General features: G+C 45.5%; 1 protein-coding gene and 1 long non-coding RNA gene across 5 annotated transcripts in view; both read right to left on the reverse strand.

The window, feature by feature from the left end:
• Positions 1–20,791, reverse strand: part of LOC135057044 (gastrula zinc finger protein XlCGF26.1-like) — a 353,457-nt gene that overhangs the window by 76,326 nt on the left and 256,340 nt on the right. The gene's annotated exons all lie outside the window — the stretch shown is intronic.
• LOC135057072 (uncharacterized) lies at positions 152–1,934 on the reverse strand. The gene is made up of 3 exons (XR_010244126.1): positions 1,275–1,934; positions 513–662; positions 152–403 (listed from the first exon to the last, which is right to left on the reverse strand). It is a non-coding gene; the product is annotated as an uncharacterized LOC135057072 (long non-coding RNA).

The raw sequence follows: 20,791 nt of genomic DNA on the forward strand, positions 1-20,791 counted from the left end.
TTTGTTTTAAATCATCCACAGTTTTTTTTAGTAACTATGTGAAATGCGGGGCTATTTTTCAAACATTACATTATTTAAACTTTTGCAACTACTCAATCTCTGCAATATCTGAGGCAAATTAAATAATTAATATACATTTATTGTGTGCCACATCAAGTACATTTTTATAATCCTCTAAAAAACATGAATCTAGAAGCACTTTAGCATAAATTTTTTTTTGAAACAATACCTAATAGATGCTTACAGTACATTAATGCTTTTCAGTGGGTCATTTTTCAAAATACATGGTAATAATGTTGGGGTCACTCTTTCCACAGTCACCCAGACCAGCCGCCCAGACAGGCCTCAGACAAGTCAGGATGAGGCTGGGATTGCAGGTAAGTCTTCACTGTAGTCACATATTCTGAAAATACATAGAAGTACAAAATATTAATTCTTAAATTTGCACCTAGGTTCTGCTTCTGGAAGCCGAGCTCCTGTAAGGCGCCCATCACAGGGCTTGGGCCACTTACCCAGGAGGCCTACTAAGACACGGCGTCTTGGGACGGATTCAGCACCTCCATCATCCCCACCCAGGCGAAGACTTTCGGCAGTGTCACCCCAGCCACCACTGGCACTATTGGCGAGTTTGCAGAGTGATGAGCCCAGGTCACCTCAGTTATCTGGTGAGTAAAAACATAAATTAAACACATAAGCAATAATATACACAGTACACTTAATATGATGTTAGTTGGTTTGGAGTTTACATGTTTTCTAACAACAAGCAATGTGATGTAACGTCTTAAATAGCTAAAGGTGCTTTAATCAAAATATATAAGGTCTTAGTGGATGGTCTCAACAACCTATTTGTATGTAAAGATCAGATTATTTTAAAAATTAAGCACACACACGTTCACATATTCCAAAAATAAGAATTTAATTAATTTTTTACCCCAAAAAAACCACACCATTCTAGTGTTCACACATCGCCCCTGTTCATTATGTAGATGGCTTACTTGCTCTGCTCCTCTGGACTATACAGGTAAGTAGTCTATATCGTGGTGAGGGGAGGGAATCTAACAGTGTAATGGTGTGGAGGGGAGTTAGTTAGGTGAGGAATATGCAAATCTGTCTATGTTAGCGCCTGTGTTGGTATATTTTTAACACTAGCTTTAAACTTGTTAAAGTAGCGAAAAACAAGTGTTAATAATTCAAAAATGGAGTATTATGAATGTATTAATGTGTAGCATTAGCCATGCAAATATAAAATTACTAAAACATTGCATGTTGCCCACCCCATACAGAGCACAACTTGATGTCCGCCGTGGACCAGCAGGGCCCAGACCAAGAGCCATCCATCACACTGCAACTGACAGCTGTTGATCCAAGCATGCCAATACAGTTGCAGGATATCCCCCAACCATCCCTCAGTCCCCAACTGGCACAAGCTCCGCCCCCAAGCCAAATTCCTGACGATTTCTGGGCCAGTTGGACAAGCCAACAGGCCCAAAGCAATGCCAGTCTCACACAACATACACAACACCTTGCCAGTCTGCCCCATCATCTACCGCGTATTAGTCGCAACTCGGGCAGACTGATAGTACAAGTAGGGCGAATGGCTACCTCAATGGAGCAAATTAGGGCAGAAAACAGCCAAATGAATGCACATTTAACCCGCATTATAGATGAGCAACAGCGCCATCAGCAGGCACTCGTTCAGCTCATTCAACACAATCAAGTGGTGAATGAGTCCTTATCCAGGATAGTAGCCAGCCACACTGCTACTAACACGCAGCTGATTGCAAGTTTAAATAATTTGAGTAGCAATATTTCGATGATGGGAGCTCAGCAAGTCACCTCCAGCTCGGGGACCACGACCCCTATCCAAACGCCAGTAACCTCCCCTGTTCGGCGTTCCTCAAGAGCACGTGCCAGTGAGCCAGCACCCAGCACACACAAGAGAAAAAAATAATTTTGTTTTGGTAAAAATAAAATCAAAAATTGGTCTATAAAACACATTCCTGTGTCCGTCTCCCAAATTTATGAAGCTGGTGTGTAGGTATGTATGTATGTATTTCAAGGGTAATGACTGTAAATGTTTTGTTAGCATCAACTAAGCACAATGGACACACCACTATAAACAACAAACAGTAAGTAACAAAACACACAATAGAAAGTAGAGCAAAGTGTTTAGTGAAGGATAATTACAGCATAATAAAACTGACCTGTAAAATATCGCAGGATCACTTCTTGACGTACCTGCCTCCCTACATTTGTACTCACACTGTCACCAGATGGTTCTAACTCCTCTGCTTGCAGACTGCTTTCTCCCTCATCATGTGCCAGATGTTGACTTAAGCACAGATTATGGAGAAAACAGCAGCAGAACACAATTCTAGTCACCTTTGAGGGACTATACAACAAAAGGCCACCAGATTTATCCAGACACCGAAAACGTGACTTCAGCACCCCAAAACATCTTTCTATCACATTCCGCGTAGCCTTATGTGCATGATTATAACTGTGTTCAGCAGGAGAATCAGGTTGGGACAATGGAGTAAGGAGCCAAGAGTAGCAGCCATAACCCCCATCACCTGAAAAACATATATAGTCAACATTAGGACATATGTTAGAATATTCTTTCACCTCCTCCAAACTCGAGGTTGTGGTTAAAAGACAGACACACAAAACATTTGCAACATACCCAACAGCCAGCCATCAGGCATTTGTCCCTCCTCAAATTTATCGAAGAGCGAGGACTGACTGAGGATGAAGGAGTCATGGCAGGCACCAGGGTAACCTGCAACAACACTCATAATTTTTAATTTTGCATCACAGACCACCTGGACATTAGTTGATTGATCCATATGCCTATTAGTATATATATACTGGCGGCCCTTAGGTGATCTCAGCTGAACGTGTGTGCAATCTATGGCCCCCAGCACATTGGGCATGCCAGCAAGCTCATAGAAAGCTACCCTGACAGCACTCCACTCCGACTCCTCAGTAGGGAAGCAGATTGAGGCTTTAATGTGTGGCTCCAACACATCCAAAACCTGAGTGGACATTAAAGAAGCTAAGGTGAGTGTCATGTTAGGTATTCTCTACAATACTGTGGTGTTTCAACTTACACAAGCAACACTTAGCCATAACCGCATATGTATTTTTAGACTCACCTGCATCAAATATCTTGAAAAGGTGGGCTGTGAGATCCCAATGACGTCGCCTGCCACAGCCTGGAAGCTCCCAGTAGCCATAAAGTGTAACACAGCCAGGAGTTTGTGTAGGCCTGAGACAGAGCGAGAGCGTGCTGTCTCAGGGTCTATGCCCAGTTTGACAAGGTCATACAGGTGGAAAATGTTGTTTCGATTTAGGCGGAACATCTGTATGACCCTATCATCGGACAATGCATTTAAGTTTAAACGCCCTCTAAAAAAACGAGACTGGCGCAGCCTCCGCGGTACCTGGACAACCTGTTGGCCATGTTCACTTACCTGGTCCGGATTCCTGGAAGCCTCATGGAGCAGTCTAACGTATCCCACAGCCAACAAAAAACCATTGCCACACACCACAGCAGCCATTTCAGAGTGAGAGAAGGTCAGAATGTGCCTGAAACACTTTTATAGGCCCAAAAAATCAGGTGTGAGTAATGGATAATTAAGTACACATGTAAACGCGGTTTCAAAAGTCTGGCGCGTTTTTTTTTAGGAAAAAATTGCGAATCGTAATTTTTCGCGGCCGCGAAAGCATTTTCGCGGCAGCAAATACAATTACGAATGGTTAGTAAATGACCGAGATTCACATCTAAACAGGCGTAATTTGACCGATGGTGTATTCATTCGTAATTTTGCACTTGGACTAGAAAAAAAATACGAATGGCCTCATCACTGCCGTGATTACTGTTTAGTAAATGACCGAGATGCCACTTAAAAGAAAAAACGCCATCACGGTCAAAATCGGGAGCTTAGTAAATATACCCCACAGTCTCTATATAGCACAAGTCTATATGGCCACACTAGGCACAAGCAGGAGACAGTCTCTATGCAATAAGCTGGTATAACTGCTGAGATGCACAGATGGTATGCTGGTAACGAAGTGCACAGGTAAGGTAATGAAATGAACACCTGAGGAGAGTTTCTTACTGCTGATGAGTTTGTGGCTGGCTGTGGCTGGAGTCCGGAGTAACAGGAGAGCTGTAGAAATGGTAACTGGAACAGTGAAGACAACCACGGGGGAATGCTGGAAACAGGAACACAGGAACCAGGAGAACTAGGCACACCATATGTGACTCGTCCGAGGCAATGTGAGTGAGCCACGGACTGAAACTTATACCCCTTGCTCTGCGGTGATTGGTCACTTAACTCTGGCTGGAAGCACAGCACTGGATTGGATGCCTGGATCAGCTGAGTGCAGGTGTCATGGCAGCGTCCATACAGGCCGGATGCCGCCACACAGCGGAATACACACACAGGACTAGACTCAGGGTTACTCAGCGACATGGGAGATGACGCTCGCGGTCAGCGCATCCATGCAGCCGCAACTGGAGCTATGACCTCCGGAGGCCTGCACACCAGCGCACTGGTAAGTGAGACGCAGCTGAACGCCTATTCCTGACAGTACCCCCTCCTTTATGGGTGGGCACCGAACACCCACGAGGCTTGGCAGGGAAGAGTCTATGGAAGGCTTGTACCAACCGTGGAGCATGTACATCAGTGGCGTTGACCCAACTCCTCTCTTCAGCACCATATCCAGACCAGTCAATCAGATATTGCAGATGACCATAGCGATGCAGAGAGTCCAAGATATTTTCCACCTCGTACTCCACACCCCGATGAGTTTGTACCTTTGGAGCTACTGGAAGAGTTCTCTGGAAACGATTGAGAATTAATGGTCTGAGGAGAGAACTATGGAATGAGTTGGGAACTTTCAAATAAGAAGGCAGTTTTAATTATAAGCCACTGGATTAATAACACTTTCTACTGGAAATGGCCCAATAAACCGTGGAGCAAATTTCATTGAGGGAACTCTGAGACGGAGATTTAGAGTAGATAACCAGACTTTGTCGCCCGGCTTTAAACTAGGGACTGCTCGTCTCTTTCGATCAGCAAACATTTTATACCGTTGAGAAACTTTTTTAAGAGAGAAATAAATCTTCTTCCAAATCTGAGAAAACCGTTGAAGAGCAGAAGCAGCCGCAGGCACATCTATGACGGGTAAATCTTGGAAATCCGGCACTCTAGGATGCTGACCATAAACTGCGAAAAAAGGAGTAGTATCTGTAGAAGTATGATAACGGAAATAATGAGCAAACTCCGCCCAAGGCAATAAATCTACCCATTCATCCTGTGAAGAGGAAATATACAGTCTCAAATACGTCTCAAGCTCTTGATTTACCCTCTCTGTCTGCCCATTTGTTTGAGGGTGATAGGTCGTGGAGAATTTAAGTTTAACTTGCAGCGCAGAACACAAAGCCCTCCAAAACTTTGCCACAAACTGTACACCTCGATCAGATATTATTTCTGTTGGAAGTCCATGTAACCTAAAGATTTCATGAAGAAATAACTGTGCCAGCTTTGGAGCAGAGGGCAACCCCATAAGTGGAATGAAATGTGCCATTTTTGAAAACCTATCGACCACTACCCAGATGGTATCATACCCTTTGGAGGGAGGAAGATCTGAAATAAAATCCATCGATAAATGAGACCAGGGACGCCTGGGAATGGAACTTGGTAGCAATTGGCCCGCGGGAGCCTGACGAGGAACTTTATGCTTAGCGCATTTGGGACATGAAGCTATAAATTCTTGGATATCTACTTTCATATGAAGCCGCCAATAAGTTTGAGATAGGAACTTGAAGGTCTTTAAGACTCCAGGGTGACCGGTAAATTTGGACATATGAGCCCAGGACAGAAGGTTTGGATGGAGCTCAGGAGAAACAAATATCTTGCCTGGAGGTGGAACTTGAGACACCCCCGTAGCTGCAAATACCACAGGATTTAGTACTGGTCGAGCAGTTTGTTCTGATGATTCCTCACTTGAGCTCATAGAGCGAGACAATGCATCTGCCTTAACATTTTGTGAGCCAGGTCTAAACATTAACTTAAAGTCAAAACGAGAGAAGAATAGGGCCCATCTTGCTTGCCGAGGATTCAGACACTGTGCTGCCTTTAAGTAGAGGAGGTTCTTGTGATCCATGTAGATGGTAATAGGGAATCTCGCACCCTCCAGCAGATATCTCCATTCTTCAAGGGCCAATTTGATTGCCAACAGTTCCTGGTCACTGATGGTATAGTTCATTTCAGCGGGCAAGAATCTACGAGAGAAAAACCCACAAGGGTGAGTGTTACCATTAACGCCCACCTGGTACAGGACTGCGCCCACACCAACCGCTGAGGCGTCTACTTCCAAAATGAAAGCCTTGTTGACATCTGGCTGTTGTAACACAGGAGCTGAAATAAAACCTGTTTAATTTTATGAAAGGCAGACAGTGCTTCATCAGACCATTGGGAAGGATTTCCCCCTTTCCGAGTAAGGCAGGTAATTGGAGCTATTAATGTGAAAAAGCCTTTAATAAACTTTCTGTAGTAATTAGCGAAGCCAATAAAATGTTGAACTGACTTGAGTGTTGTTGGAAGAGACCAGTTCTCTATGGCTTGTAATTTAGCTGGGTCCATTTGAAGGTCTGTTCCGGAAATGATGTATCCCAGAAAAGATATTGAAGAAGCTTCAAACGTGCATTTAGACAATTTGCCATACAGATAATTTTGTCGAAGACGTCGAAGAACCTCTTTTACCTGTTGGCGATGAGAAACAAAATCACGGGAAAATATCAAGATGTCATCGAGGTAAACTACCACACACTTATACAGGAGATCTCTGAACACTTCGTTTACAACGTTTTGAAACACAGCCGGGGCATTAGTCAAACCAAAGGGCATCACTAGATATTCGTAGTGGCCATCACGAGTATTGAAGGCGGTTTTCCACTCATCACCACTTTGAATCCTGATGAGATTATAAACCCCGCGAAGATCCAGTTTCGTGAAGATGGAGGCACCTCTGACTCTGTTGAACAACTCTGTAATAAGGGGTAATGGTTAGCTATTTTTAATCGTGATGTAATTTAAACCCCGATAATCGACACAGGGGCGTAATCCTCCATCTTTCTTCTTAACGAAGAAGAATCCCGCACCGGCCGGGGAAGAGGATGGACGGATAAACCCCTTCTGTAAATTCTCCTTTATATATTCACTCATTGCTTGGGTCTCTGGAACTGGAAGAGGGTATGTACGCCCTCTAGGTGGCTTACTCCCTGGAACCAAATTGATGGGGCAATCCCATTCTCGATGGGGAGGCAAGATATCAGCAGCTTTTTCACTGAAGACGTCAGTGAATTCCTGATAGGCCTCTGGAAGGCCAGACTGAGGTTTTACACTTGCAGATTTCATTGGAAATACTTGAGCTAGACATGAATGAAGACAGGAGGAACTCCATGCCGTTAACTGTAATGTTGACTAGTCAAATTGTGGATTGTGCAATTGGAGCCAAGGCATACCCAATACAATCTCATGGGTAGCTTTTGGCATGACCAGGAATTCAATGAGCTCGGAAAGCAGGAAGCCTACTCTTAAAACTACCGGCTTGATGGAGTGATGGAACCTTCAACAATACGGCTTCCATCCATGGCAGTGAGGAAAACTGGAAGAGACAGCTTTAACACTGGGAGATGAAGTCTATCCACTGCAGCTTGTGTGATAAAATTCCCAGCAGCACCACAATCCACTAGAGCAGCCAGAGACTGGAGTCTATTTTGAATTTCCAAAGTGACGGGCAATATAAGGTCTTGAGATGAAGGAGCTTTATTTAAGGTCCCTAACTTGACTAATCCTTTACAAGTTAGGACCTGGCGTTTCCCGACAGAGCAGGGCAGGAACGAATCAGATGAACCGCAGCAACACAATAGAGACACAGTCTTCCCCTTAACCTTCTGGACCGCTCCTCAGGTGTTAAACGAAACTTGTTTACCTGCATGGGTTCATCAGCAGTAATAGGTAGAGACTGTGCAGGAGGCATAACTCGGTGCTTGCGAAGATCAACTCGGGAACGTTTACAGGCTCGCTCGTGTAAACGTAAATCCAACTTGACACATAGGGAAATTAGGGCTTCCAGTTGCTCTGGTAGGTCTCGGGTAGTCAACTCATCCTTTATGCAGTCGGAAAGACCATGCCAGAAGGCGGCAACCAATGCCTGGTTGTTCCACTTCACCTCTGATGCCAATGTCTGGAACTGGATAACGTACTGACCCACAGTACGTGTTCCCTGGTGGATCTGAAGGAGGTCTGAAGAAACAGAGGTCGTATGCCCAGGTTTGTCAAAGAGGCGTCAGAATGCAGCAACAAAACTCTGTATAATTATTCAGCAATGCGTCTGCTCACTCCCACAGCGGAGAGACCCACTTCAGTGCAGAGCCAGACAAAAGGGAAACAATATATGCAACCTTTGCTCTGGGTGTTGGAAAGTTCTGTGGCAGCAATTCAAAGTGGACTTCGCATTGATTCAGAAATGCACGACACATTTTAGGATTACCATCAAATTTACTTGGTGTAGGAAGATGAATGCGAGACATTGGAACAGAAGCAACTGGAGAGCTAGAAACTGAGGAACTAGGAACAGGAGCAGAAACTGAAGATGACACTGGAGGAGCTGAAGTTGGAAATGATTGTTGCAGAGTATCTAAACAAGAAGACATTTCTTGCAGGAATTGTATAATCTGCTGCTGCGCAGCCTCTTGACCATCCAGTCGTGACACTAAATCTTGGAGTGTCCCTGACCCCACACTCTGACCACTGTCTGGGTCCATGGGCCTCGGACAAACTGTCAGGTCTCTGGTTTTGTCTGTCCCCGGCGGGGGCACTCAGTGTTGGTGCGATGAACAAAGCGTGGAGGCAATATAAAAGCCCTGCGCACATGCACTGATGTTTATTAGCACAGAGCAGATGGTATAATAATGAATAATAACTGAAAACCGGCAACGCAGAAAACAATGATTGATAACTGAATCCAAACAACTGAAAGTCTCTTGCAACAAAATATGAAATAACTTGATACTGAATGCAGATGAAATAAACAGAACTCCAGTAATACTTGAAAGCACACAGTCTTTGTATAACACAAGATGAGATGAACTGATAACTGAATGGATTTGAAAATCAGAACTCCGGTATATTTAGAAACACACAGTCTCTATATAGCACAAGTCTATATGGCCACACTAGGCACAAGCAGGAGACAGTCTCTATGCAATAAGCTGGTATAACTGCTGAGATGCACAGATGGTATGCTGGTAACGAAGTGCACAGGTAAGGTAATGAAATGAACACCTGAGGAGAGTTTCTTACTGCTGATGAGTTTGTGGCTGGCTGTGGCTGGAGTCCGGAGTAACAGGAGAGCTGTAGAAATGGTAACTGGAACAGTGAAGACAACCACGGGGGAATGCTGGAAACAGGAACACAGGAAAACTAGGCACACCATATGTGACTCGTCCGAGGCAATGTGAGTGAGCCACGGACTGAAACTTATACCCCTTGCTCTGCGGTGATTGGTCACTTAACTCTGGCTGGAAGCACAGCACTGGATTGGATGCCTGGATCAGCTGAGTGCAGGTGTCATGGCAGCTTCCATACAGGCCGGATGCCGCCACACAGCGGAATACACACACAGGACTAGACTCAGGGTTACTCAGCGACATGGGAGATGACGCTCGCGGTCAGCGCATCCATGCAGCCGCAACTGGAGCTATGACCTCCGGAGGCCTGCACACCAGCGCACTGCTAAGTGAGACGCAGCTGAACGCCTATTCCTGACAGTACCCCCTCCTTTATGGGTGGGCACCGAACACCCACGAGGCTTGGCAGGGAAGAGTCTATGGAAGGCTTGTACCAACCGTGAAACCCCTTCCAGTGCACCAAAAATGACAGCCGACCCCGAACCATCTTGGAGTCAAGAATACTTTCAACAACAACACTCCCTCTGGCCACGTATCAGAAGAGGAGAAGGTCTTCCACTGGAAGAAGGATTACTAATCGCCCGTTTTAAAAGGGAACAATGAAATGTTTTATTGATACCCAAAGAACGGGGCAGATCTAACTGAAATGCCACCGGATTGATAACCCTAGTGATCTTATAAGGGCCGATGAACCGGGGGCCTAACTTATGAGATGGCTGTCTCAACTTCAAATTCTTGGTATACAACCAGACGAAGTCTCCTAATTTGAAGCTGCAGGGTCTTTTCCGCTTATCAAAAACCCTTTTGGTCACTAATGACACAGACACAAGGGCTTTCTTCACTTTCCTCCAAATACCCCTAAGGACGGAAACCACAGAGGAACCACCAGGCGGGTCAAAAGAATTGGCCTTAGGATGATGCCCATAAACACAAAGGAAGGGAGAGATCCCTGTAGCAGAGTGAGCGCGTTGTTATAGGCAAACACCGCCATGGACAGATGAGCAACCCAGTCAGTCTGACACTTGGAGACATAACACCTGAGGAACTGCTCCAAGGACTGGTTCACCCTTTCAGTCTGCCCATTAGACTGCGGATGGTAGCCTGACGACAAGCTGACAGAAATCTGGAGATCGGAACAAAATGCCCTCCAGAATTTGGCCACAAACTGGGATCCGCGGTCAGAGACCACATCAAGTGGCAGTGGCGCACAACATGCAGCATAAATAATTCAGACAGGCGTCTGGCCGATGGCAGCCCAACCAGTGGAACGAAGTGCGCCATCTTCGAAAACCTGTCAACGACAACCCAGATGGCTGTCATTCCCGAGGATTTGGGCAAGTCCACCACAAAATCCATTGAAATGTGGGTCCATGGCTTAGATAGAATAGAGAGTGGATGTAATGGGCCAACAGGAACCCCTCTAGGAGTCTTATTTCGGGCACAGATGTCACATGCCCGAACCCACTGATCCACATCCTTAGCCACCGAGGGCCACCACACCGCCCTAGATAGCAACTCCCGAGTTCTGGCAATACCCGGGTGACCTGCCGACTTCTTGGCATGGAATTCCAGGAACACTCGCTGTCTTAACCTAGGAGGCACAAACAAAAGACCATCCGGAAGGTCTGGAGGAGCCTGCTCCTGTGCTCTAAGGACTAATGACAAGAGGTCCTGGGTAATGCCCACTTTAATACATGATGGGGACACAATGGGCAATGGCTCCTCGGTGGTCTCCTGGATAGGAGCAAAACTCTGCGAGAGCGCATGAGCCTTGATGTTTTTTGACCCAGGGTGATATGTTATCAAAAAATTAAAGCGAGCAAAAAACAAAGCCCATCGTGCCTGCCTGGCATTGAGATGCTTTGCTGACTCTAAATATGCCAAATTCTTATGGTCGGTGAGAATTGAGACCACAAACTTAGCCCCCTCAAGCCAGTGTCTCCACTCCTCGAGTGCATCCTTAATAGCCAACAATTCCCGGTTACCCACATCATAATTCATCTCAGCAGGCGAAAATTTACGGGAAAAGTAAGCACAGGGATGAAGGCGATTATCAGACACTCCCATCTGAGAGAGCACTGCCCCAATACCCATCTCAGAGGCATCCACCTCCACCACAAAAGGACGCTCTGGATCTGGGTGTCGCAGCACCTTGGCCAAGACAAATGCCCTTTTGAGACGGGCAAAAGCCGCTTTGGCCTCACAAGACCAGTGAGCAACATCCGCCCCTTTCTTAGTGAGTGACACCAAGGGTGCCACTATAGACGAAAATCCAGCGATAAATCGTCTATAAAAGTTTGCAAAGCCCAGGAAACGCTGAAGCGCCTTCAAACTAGTGGGCTGCACCCAATCCAGGACTGCCTGTACCTTGGAACCCTCCATTTGGAAACCTTCTGGGGAGATAATATATCCTAGAAATGCGATTTGCTGAACTTCAAATTCGCACTTCTCCAGCTTCGCCCCAAGCCGGTGGTCTCTGAGTTTCTGGAGGACTAAGCGTACATGCTTCCGATGTTCCTCCAGGGAATGGGAAAAGATTAGGATGTCATCTAAGTATACAACTAAGAATCTATCCAAATATTCCCTGAGCACATCGTTCATGAAATCCTGGAAGACTGCCGGGGCATTACAGAGCCCAAAAGGCATCACCAAATATTCATAATGCCCTGAGTGGGTATTAAAGGCAGTCTTCCATTCATCCCCCTCTCTTATTCGGATTAGATTGTACGCACCGCGTAGGTCAATCTTAGAAAAAATGGTGGCAGTACGAAGCTGGTCAAACAAGACCGAAATGAGGCAGTGGGTATGAGTTTTTAATCGTGATACGGTTCAATTCCCTGAAGTCAATGCAGGGTCGCAACGAACCGTCCTTTTTACCCACGAAGAAGAACCCCGACCCAACTGGAGACTGTGAAGGTCTGATAAATCCCTTAGCCAAGTTCTCCTGAATGTACTCTGCCATAGCCTGAGTCTCAGGACGTGACAGGGAGTACAACCTGCTCTTGGGAAGCTTAGCATTCGGCAACAAATCAATGGCACAGTCATAGGGGCGATGGGGAGGTAGTACCTCTGCAACTTTTTTGGAGAACACGTCCGCAAAATCTGCATAACATCCTGGCAATCCTGGCAAACTTAGCTGCGAAAGCCTGACTGGAAGGCTCAAGCAACTCCTGAAACAATCAGTACCCCAACTAAGAATCTCCCCAGAGACCCAGTCAAATTGAGGATTGTGGGCCCTTAACCAGGGTAACCCCAACACCAATGGGGCAAAAGTACAGACAGTCACATAAAAGGACAATTTTTCAGAGTGTGTGGCTCCAATAAACAAAGAAATCTGGCTAGTGCAAGAGGTAATTTTACCCTGGGATAATGGTTCCCCGTTTAACCCACAGATCTCAATTTCCGATGCCAAGGGTACTAAGGGAACAGAGTGTTTCAGGGCGAATTGGCGGTCCATAAAAACCCCGTCGGCCCCACTGTCCACAAAGGCCTCAGTCTTGACAGTTTGACCGAGGATCTTCAAGGTCACCGGAATTATAAAAGTCTTCTTGGAAAATTCTGACTTCTGGCCTGACAGGATATTTCCCATCACCCTCAGGCCCTGAAGTTTTCCGTCTTTTCTGGGCATGATACTACCACATGACCTTTATTCCCACAGTACAAACACAACCCCTGCTGTCTCCTCCGCGTCTTCTCAAGTGAGGAGAGGCGGGTAGCCCCAATCTGCATAGGCTTCTCAGAAAATTCCTCAGAGTCTGAGGTTCCCTTGGGAAAGAAGGAAACCTCGGTCTCCCTTTCAAGCCTACGCTCTCTCAGCCGTCTATCCACCCGGATGGATAACTGCATGAGCTGATCCAAGCTATCAGGCAAGGGATATTGGTCTTTTATCTGGTTAGAAAGACCTCTTCGGTACTGGTGTCTCAGGGCTGGGTCATTCCACTGGGTATCATGAGCCAACCTCCGAAACTCCGTACAGTAAACCTCAACTGGCCTTCGCCCTTGCTTAAGGATCGAAATCTGAGCCTCGGCTGAGGCCGTCTTGTCAGGGTCATCATACAACATGCCCAGTGCCGTAAAAAAAGCATCAACACTTTTAAGCGACGGACAGTCAGGCTGCAACCCATATGCCCAGACCTGTGGGTCTCCTTGTAGCAAGGAAATCACTATGCCCACCCGCTGAATCTCTGACCCAGAAGACTGAGGCCTAAGCTGGAAATATAGCTTGCAGCTCTCCTTGAAACAAAAGAACTGCGAGCGATCTCCAGAAAAACGATCCGGGAGATTTACTTTCGGCTCCTTAACCCCTGAAGGTGCTGCTGCTGCGGGAGCTCCGCCAGCGGCCTGGGAGGTGTGCATTTTAATGGACAAATCATTAAATTGTCGAGTCAAGACCTGCACCTGATCGATCACCTGTTGCAAAGTATTTTGAGGGGTATGCTCCATATTCCCACAAAATTTCAACAGGAGTATTGGGCTGCTGAATATGTTATGCACACCAGTGCCTGCAGGAATGTACTGGTGTCTGAACGGAGAGGGGTGCAAAACAAATGAACTCACAGACAGACTGGGGAATATGACATTACGTAAACAGAGGGTGATAGGGTAACAAAATAAACACAAAGTGAACAGAGAAGCCCAGAGGCTAAGAAACTGGGTGTCTCCCTAGTATTAGGAGTGCTCAGATGGAAAGAAGCAAGATGTTGCGTTTTAATACGTAGAGAACCCGAAATGCTGTTGCTAAGGGCAACAGCAAAACCCTAAAGGGTTACCAACGGGTGTGGCAGTAAACTCCTTGGTCAGAGATGTAATAATAGACACAAGGAGAGTCTCCACAATCCTAGTCCTCACTTGCAGTGCACTGGTTCAGCTTACTGCCACTAAACTGACACCAGAACACCTTGCACAGTGGGAAAGGATTTTGGCAGGCAAGTCTGAGAATACAGCCGCAAACTTGCTAAGTTCACAGAGTAGCAAAAGAACCCCAGCAAGTTAAACGACTGACTCCAGTCTTACTGCTAGGTCTGGATTGGCAGAGTGTAGTACCAAATCCCAAGACCTATTTGCAGTAAGCAACAAACAAATACAAAGCTACACAGTACTGGCTAACTTTCAGGAACTGACTAACCAACAAAGATTCAGCAGCATCTGCTTAACCTGAGAAGAGGCCTTATATAGCAGGTGCTGTCCACGCCCCACTCAGACCTCACAGACTGTGAGCACAAAAACCAGCACCGGATCCCCTGCCGTGCACAAAGCCTGTAACCACTGCACAGCAAAAGACCCGAACCGGAGTATCAGCTGCGCTCAGGCCACTCCGCTAGCACTTGTCTCCCGGTTGCCATGACGACGTGGCAGCACAGGGCAGGAGACCCTAACAGGCACACCGTATGTGACTCATTGTCCGAGGCAATGTGAGTGAGCAACGGACTAGAACTTGCTCTGCGGTGATTGGTCACTGAACTCTGGCTGGAAGCACAGCGCTGGATTGGATGCCTGGATCAGCTGAGTGCAGGTGTCATGGCAGCGTCCATACAGGCCGGATGCCGGCACACAGCGGAATACACACACAGGACCAGACTATGGGGTACTCAGCGACATGGGAGATGACGCTCGCAGTCAGTGCATCCATGCAGCCGCAGTTGGGGCCATGACCTCCGGAGGCCTGCACACCAGCGCGCTGGTAAGTGAGACGCAGCCGAACGCCGATTCCTGACCAGTGGGGCTTCACTATGAGAGGATCCAGCAGCTCACCAGTGCCACTTTCCCCCTGCAGTGGACACAGACACTGACTGATAGGGACGCGTCGTTTGTCCGGTGTGACTCAAATTACCACAGCGGTACCAGGGGGTCATATCAGGGGGGAGCGACTATTAGTGTACTAAGTCCCCTATCAGGGTACTTAGTCTGCGACCTGGCTAAGCTTGGCATTAGCGGTAAGTGCGTGGTGGGGGTTGGCTGGTGTGTGTGCTGTCACATTTACATTATGTCAGGCAAAGAGTGTGTTTCTTGTACAGCAGAGTGTTCCTCTTCACCAGGGGGCTCACTTCTGGGTACTCGGGGTTCACAGAATAGTGGGGCTGAACCGGAGTGGGTTAATTTTCTTAAAGGAATGATCTCCACTCTTTCTACAAAATTGTCCCGCAATGAGAAAGAGACGCAATACTTAAAACATACTGTGGATGAGTTTCTGAAAAGAGACTCGGTACCCAAAACGGCATCTCAATCCCCTCCCATTTGTCCACAAAAGCGATCTCTGGCCTATATCTTGCAGTCTGACTCTGACAGGTCAGACATGGAGGAGGGGGAGGCGGATTCATAGGAGGGGAAGAGGGAGGCATGCAGCTCTGTCACAGGGAATAGAGGCTCTTATAGAAGCTATCAGAGATGTTCTGTATATTCCTGATAAGGTGTCAGAGGAGTGTGAGGAATCTTATTTTAATGTAAAAAAGAGGCCCTCAGGTACTTTTCCTGTGTCAAAGGACCCTGTTTGAAGAACCGTGGGTTAATCCTGATGAGAAGTTTCAGATCCCTAAAAGGTTGCTCTCATCCTTCCCTTTTCCTCTGAAAGATAGGAAAAAATGGGAAAATCCACCGATAGTGGACGCATCAGTCTCTAGGCTGTCACGTAAAATTGTATTGCCTGTTCCTGGTGCAGCCTCCCTGAAAGATACGGCTGATCATAAAATTGAGACTACACTCAAATCATTGTACACAGCTGCTGGGGTGGCCCAAAGACCCACTATTGCATGTGTGTGGATCACTAAAGCCATTGCTAAATGGTCAGGTAACCTAATTGAGGGGTTAGATTCCTTATCTAGGGGGGAATGTTGTCTTACTCCTGCAGCATATACAGGACTCTGCAAACTTTATGGTGGAAGCCATAAAGGAAATAGGCGTGCTTAACGCACGCACCACTGCTATGCTTGTGGCTACGCCAGTGGACTGCTGACGCGGACTCCAGGAAAAGAGTGGAAGGCCTACCATTCACAGAAGAGGCCTTGTTTGGAGATGAATTAGACAAATGGATCTCCACAACTACTGCAGGAGAGTCTACATATCTTCCTTCCGCAGCCCCCCCAACCAAGAAGACTTATTCAGCTTTTAAGTTATAGTCCTTTCAGACAGCCAAGTTGAAGGGCAAATCCAGAGGTGCTTCTACGTCCTCCAGCGGCACAAGAGGTAAAGCACGCAAACCAGCAAGAGCAGGTGGTCAGGAACAGAGCTCTGCTTCCTCAAAGACTTCAGCATGACGGTGGACCACAATGCATGGAAGACTGTCAGGTGGGAGCCAGACTACAATTCTTTAGTCAGATCTGGTCAAATTCGTGCCAGGATCCATGGGTCATAGATCTTATTTCCCAGGGCTACAAACTGGAGTTCCAAAAGCTCACACCTCACAGATTCTGAACTTTCAGTCTTTGAACCTGTATTTATGAGTGTTCAAATTCAAAAATTCAAGATGGAGTCTCTGAGAGCGGTAATCTCAGGTCTGGAGGAGGGGGAATTCCTAGTGTCTCTGGATGCGTACCTTCATATTCAGATCTGGCCGCCTCATCAGGCTTATCTCCGGTTTGCACTGCAGGACTGTCACTACCAGTTCCAGGTCCTGCCAATTGGTCTCTCCACGGCACCGAGGGTGTTCACCAAGGTGATGGCAGAGATGACGTTTCTACTCCGCAAACAGGAAGTGAACATAATTCTGTACCTGGGCGATCTTCTCATAAAGGCACCGTCCAGGGAACAGTTGTTGAATAACATTGGCCTCTCAACCAGACTAGGCATTGGTAATCCAGTCGATGGTTCGGGATATCCTGAAGCCAACCAGGGTGTCGTGCATCTGTACATTCGCCTTCTGGAGATAATGGTGGCCTCTTACGAGGTATTTCAATACGGAAAGTTTCACACAAGACCCTTCCAGCTTGATCTGTTGGACAAATGGTCCAGATCACATCTTCACATGCACCAGAGGATCCGTCTGTCGCCAAAGGCCAGGATCTCCCTTCTGTGGTGGATACAGACTTCTCATCTCGTCGCAGGACGGAGGTTCGGAATTCAGAACTGGATTCTGTTAACCACAAACGCAAGCCTCAGAGGTTGGGGAGCAGTCACTCAGGGGGTGCAGTTTCGGGGAAGATGGTCAAGTCAGGAAGTCATCCTTCCAATCAACATTTGAGATAAAGGTCTATTCGAGACCGAAATGCGTTGGACGACTGTACTGTGAGTAGTTCTTTTCTGGAAAAGGGAATAATCACTCTGATTATCATCTCAAATCTGCCTTTGGAATTTTTTATTGTACTTTTATTTTTTATATTTTTGGTCACCAAGTGTGGTGTTTTTCTTGCATAAACTGGACTGTACCAAAAAAAAACAACCAAGTGGCGCTTAACAATCATATAGTGTAAAATATTTAATAGAAGTACACATTAAATACAGTGCAACAACCTCCCGGGGGTGTAAAATAATTATTAAAACATCACAATAATGTTATGCAACAATGTGATAGATCAAAGTACCTGGTATTTGGTTAAAATACAGGTTACAAACATGAAAAATAACCACTGTTAGCACAAGAGTCTCAGGATTGCACAAAGAGCAATGTGTATATGCTTGAAGGTGCAGCTGCAGAGTAATTTCCAACTGTGAGACTCACAGTGGCATGCCCACAGGGTGGTGCCCGTGACCCGGGTTGAGGTAGATATGTTCACCAGGTATTTAGCAATGTAGACAGATGTTTAAAAAAATATATAGAAAAATAATAAATGAATAAATAAGATAAATGCACCTGTTACCGCTGGGCAGGAGCTTTCGATTCCTGCTCCCTGGTGTTATCCCGTTAGCCAGGGAGATGATATACACCAGAGCCTCAGCGGGATGAAACAGTGTTGTGTTGTATGGGAGACTTGGTTCAGGCGTCCTCACCGAGACACTGCTGCCAGTGGGAGCTCCGCGTCCCCTTCCACATTGATCGTTTGCCGATGGAGCCGGAATGACGGGGGCCCGGTCAGAAGCACCAGTCGGCAGCTCGTGTCACCCGTCAGTGTGGTAGCGGCTGTGACTGAAAGCCGCACGGGGTTGAGCCTGCGGGCTGCGGCGCTTGTACTGTAGCCGTCGATCTAATTTCCCGTGCACGGCTCGGATGGAAATGGAAGTACACAGCGGTACCAGTCCTTGTGAAATTTCCTGTATTCCTTAACGCGTTTCAACGCCAGCAGGGCGTCTTCCTCAAAAGGCAGGTATACCTGGGAGTAGAAGTGCTACATACTTATACCTGCTCCACAGGTGAGGCTAATTAGTATTAATTGATTACAGCCATTTTCACTCCTCAAACAGGGTGAAATACTCTGGCCTTCTACATTTTAAAGCAAACACACATATTTTAGAAAGTAAAATGAACCAAAGGAATTGTTATATTAATAAAATGCAACAATAGCCATTAGTATCGGTCCTATAGATAAGCCATAAATGCCGTTTAATAAACAATGCACACAAATTAAACAATATATATATATATATATATATATATATATATATATATATATATATATACATATATATATATATATATATATATATATATATATATGAGACTGGGAATAAAAAGCACCACCACCAGGAATATGTATATGTACATGCACATATTCTTATTATAGTAATAATCATGATAAGCAGTGGCAAGAAGCTATAGCCTCTTATAAATGCATGAGGGTGAATGCATACACCCAGTCCCATGTTTTCTAAACAATACTTTTAGAGAAGGCCAATAGTGACAGGTAACCTTTTTCTATGTGGGTCTAAATCACTACCCTTATAATATGTAGAAAAAATAGAGATAGACTCGAGATAAACTCCCCATTCCTGTTGTTAATTCAAACCATAAGAATGGTGGTGTGTAGGGGAAAAAAAGGAAAAAATGAATGTCAATATGCATGAGAAAAAGATGATGCAATGGAAGCAGGGAAGGGAAAAAACAAAAGATGGAAGAATATAGACTGCAAGAAAGAATAATAAAACATATTAAAAAATACAGCCCACATGGATAAAAACAACCTGTGGGAATGTATGAGGCAGTTAATGAATAATGGGATAAAGAAAGGGCCCTCATGGGAGCAATATAATGCTGCAGGATTCCTAACAATGCCAAAATGAAAAACAGGGAGAAGAGGCCCCTAAATGAACTCCAAATCGATGGTTTCATTAAGACCCTGCGGATTAAGTGTCTGTAATTTTAAGATCCATGCTGCCTCTTGTCTGCACAAGTTTCTAAAACGGTCGCCTCCTCTGCTGGTTGCTGGAATATATTCCAGTCCAACCAAGAGGAGCCCAGTGGGATCGCCCCCATGAAACTCAGAAAAATGGCGTGGAACACTATGGTTCAAGCATCTATTTAAAATGTTTCTTCTATGTTCCATAAATCTGAGTTTCAGGGGGCGTGTGGTTCGACCCACATAATGTAATTGACATGGGCATATTAATAAGTATATCACATAGTGACTGTTACAATTGATAAAAGTGCTGATTTTATACTCCTTTTTGGAGACATTTGAAACAACACTTTTAGCTTTATTCAAAACAAAAGAACAGGTAGTGCACTTTCCATGATTGCACCTGAAAAAGCCTATGACCTCAGGTCCAATGAGAGTTCTCTGTACACTTTTTGATGTCGAATTCGCATGACATTTAAAGAAACTCGGCGCTAGAATGTTTTTAAGGTTCCTAGCCTTTTTGAAAACTATCGCTGGTGTTTTGTCTAGATGGTTCTTTAAGACAGGATCAGTGAATAGTAATCTATAGTTTTTATTCATTATGCTCTTAATTTTATTAGCAGCTACATTAAATTTAGATTTAAATACTAAACTATACTTATCTTTGTTTTTAAATTCATTTTTATTCTTATTTTTATTTTTATTTTGGTTTATAGTTATATTTTTATTTTCACCTTTATCATTATTGGTTTTATTAATACCGGACTGTGTCTGGAATAAAATACTTGTTTTAGAAAGAAGGAACTTTTATCTTTATTCCTGCTTGGCACCTTGGAGAAAGAGTTTTTTCTCCTCTCTCTGATCCACCAAAGGGACACTGGTGGATCCGGTTAAAGAAACCTTTATAGGAGTCAACCATCTTATACTGAGTGAGTTGGGGTACGCACCTGAGGATTTCTGTCTATATAAAGATACCGTTATATGAATGTTCTAGCTTTGCTCTGTGTAAATTAGGGTACGCATTGAGATTGCCTTAGAAGTTACCCTTACGTGTTTACAGTCCCCACACTTAGTGTGAGATTCGGGCACGCTCAACTACGTGAAC

The sequence above is a fragment of the Pseudophryne corroboree genome, chromosome 3 (genome assembly GCF_028390025.1).
Source record: "Pseudophryne corroboree isolate aPseCor3 chromosome 3, aPseCor3.hap2, whole genome shotgun sequence".
NCBI classification, from domain to species: Eukaryota; Metazoa; Chordata; class Amphibia; order Anura; family Myobatrachidae; genus Pseudophryne; species Pseudophryne corroboree.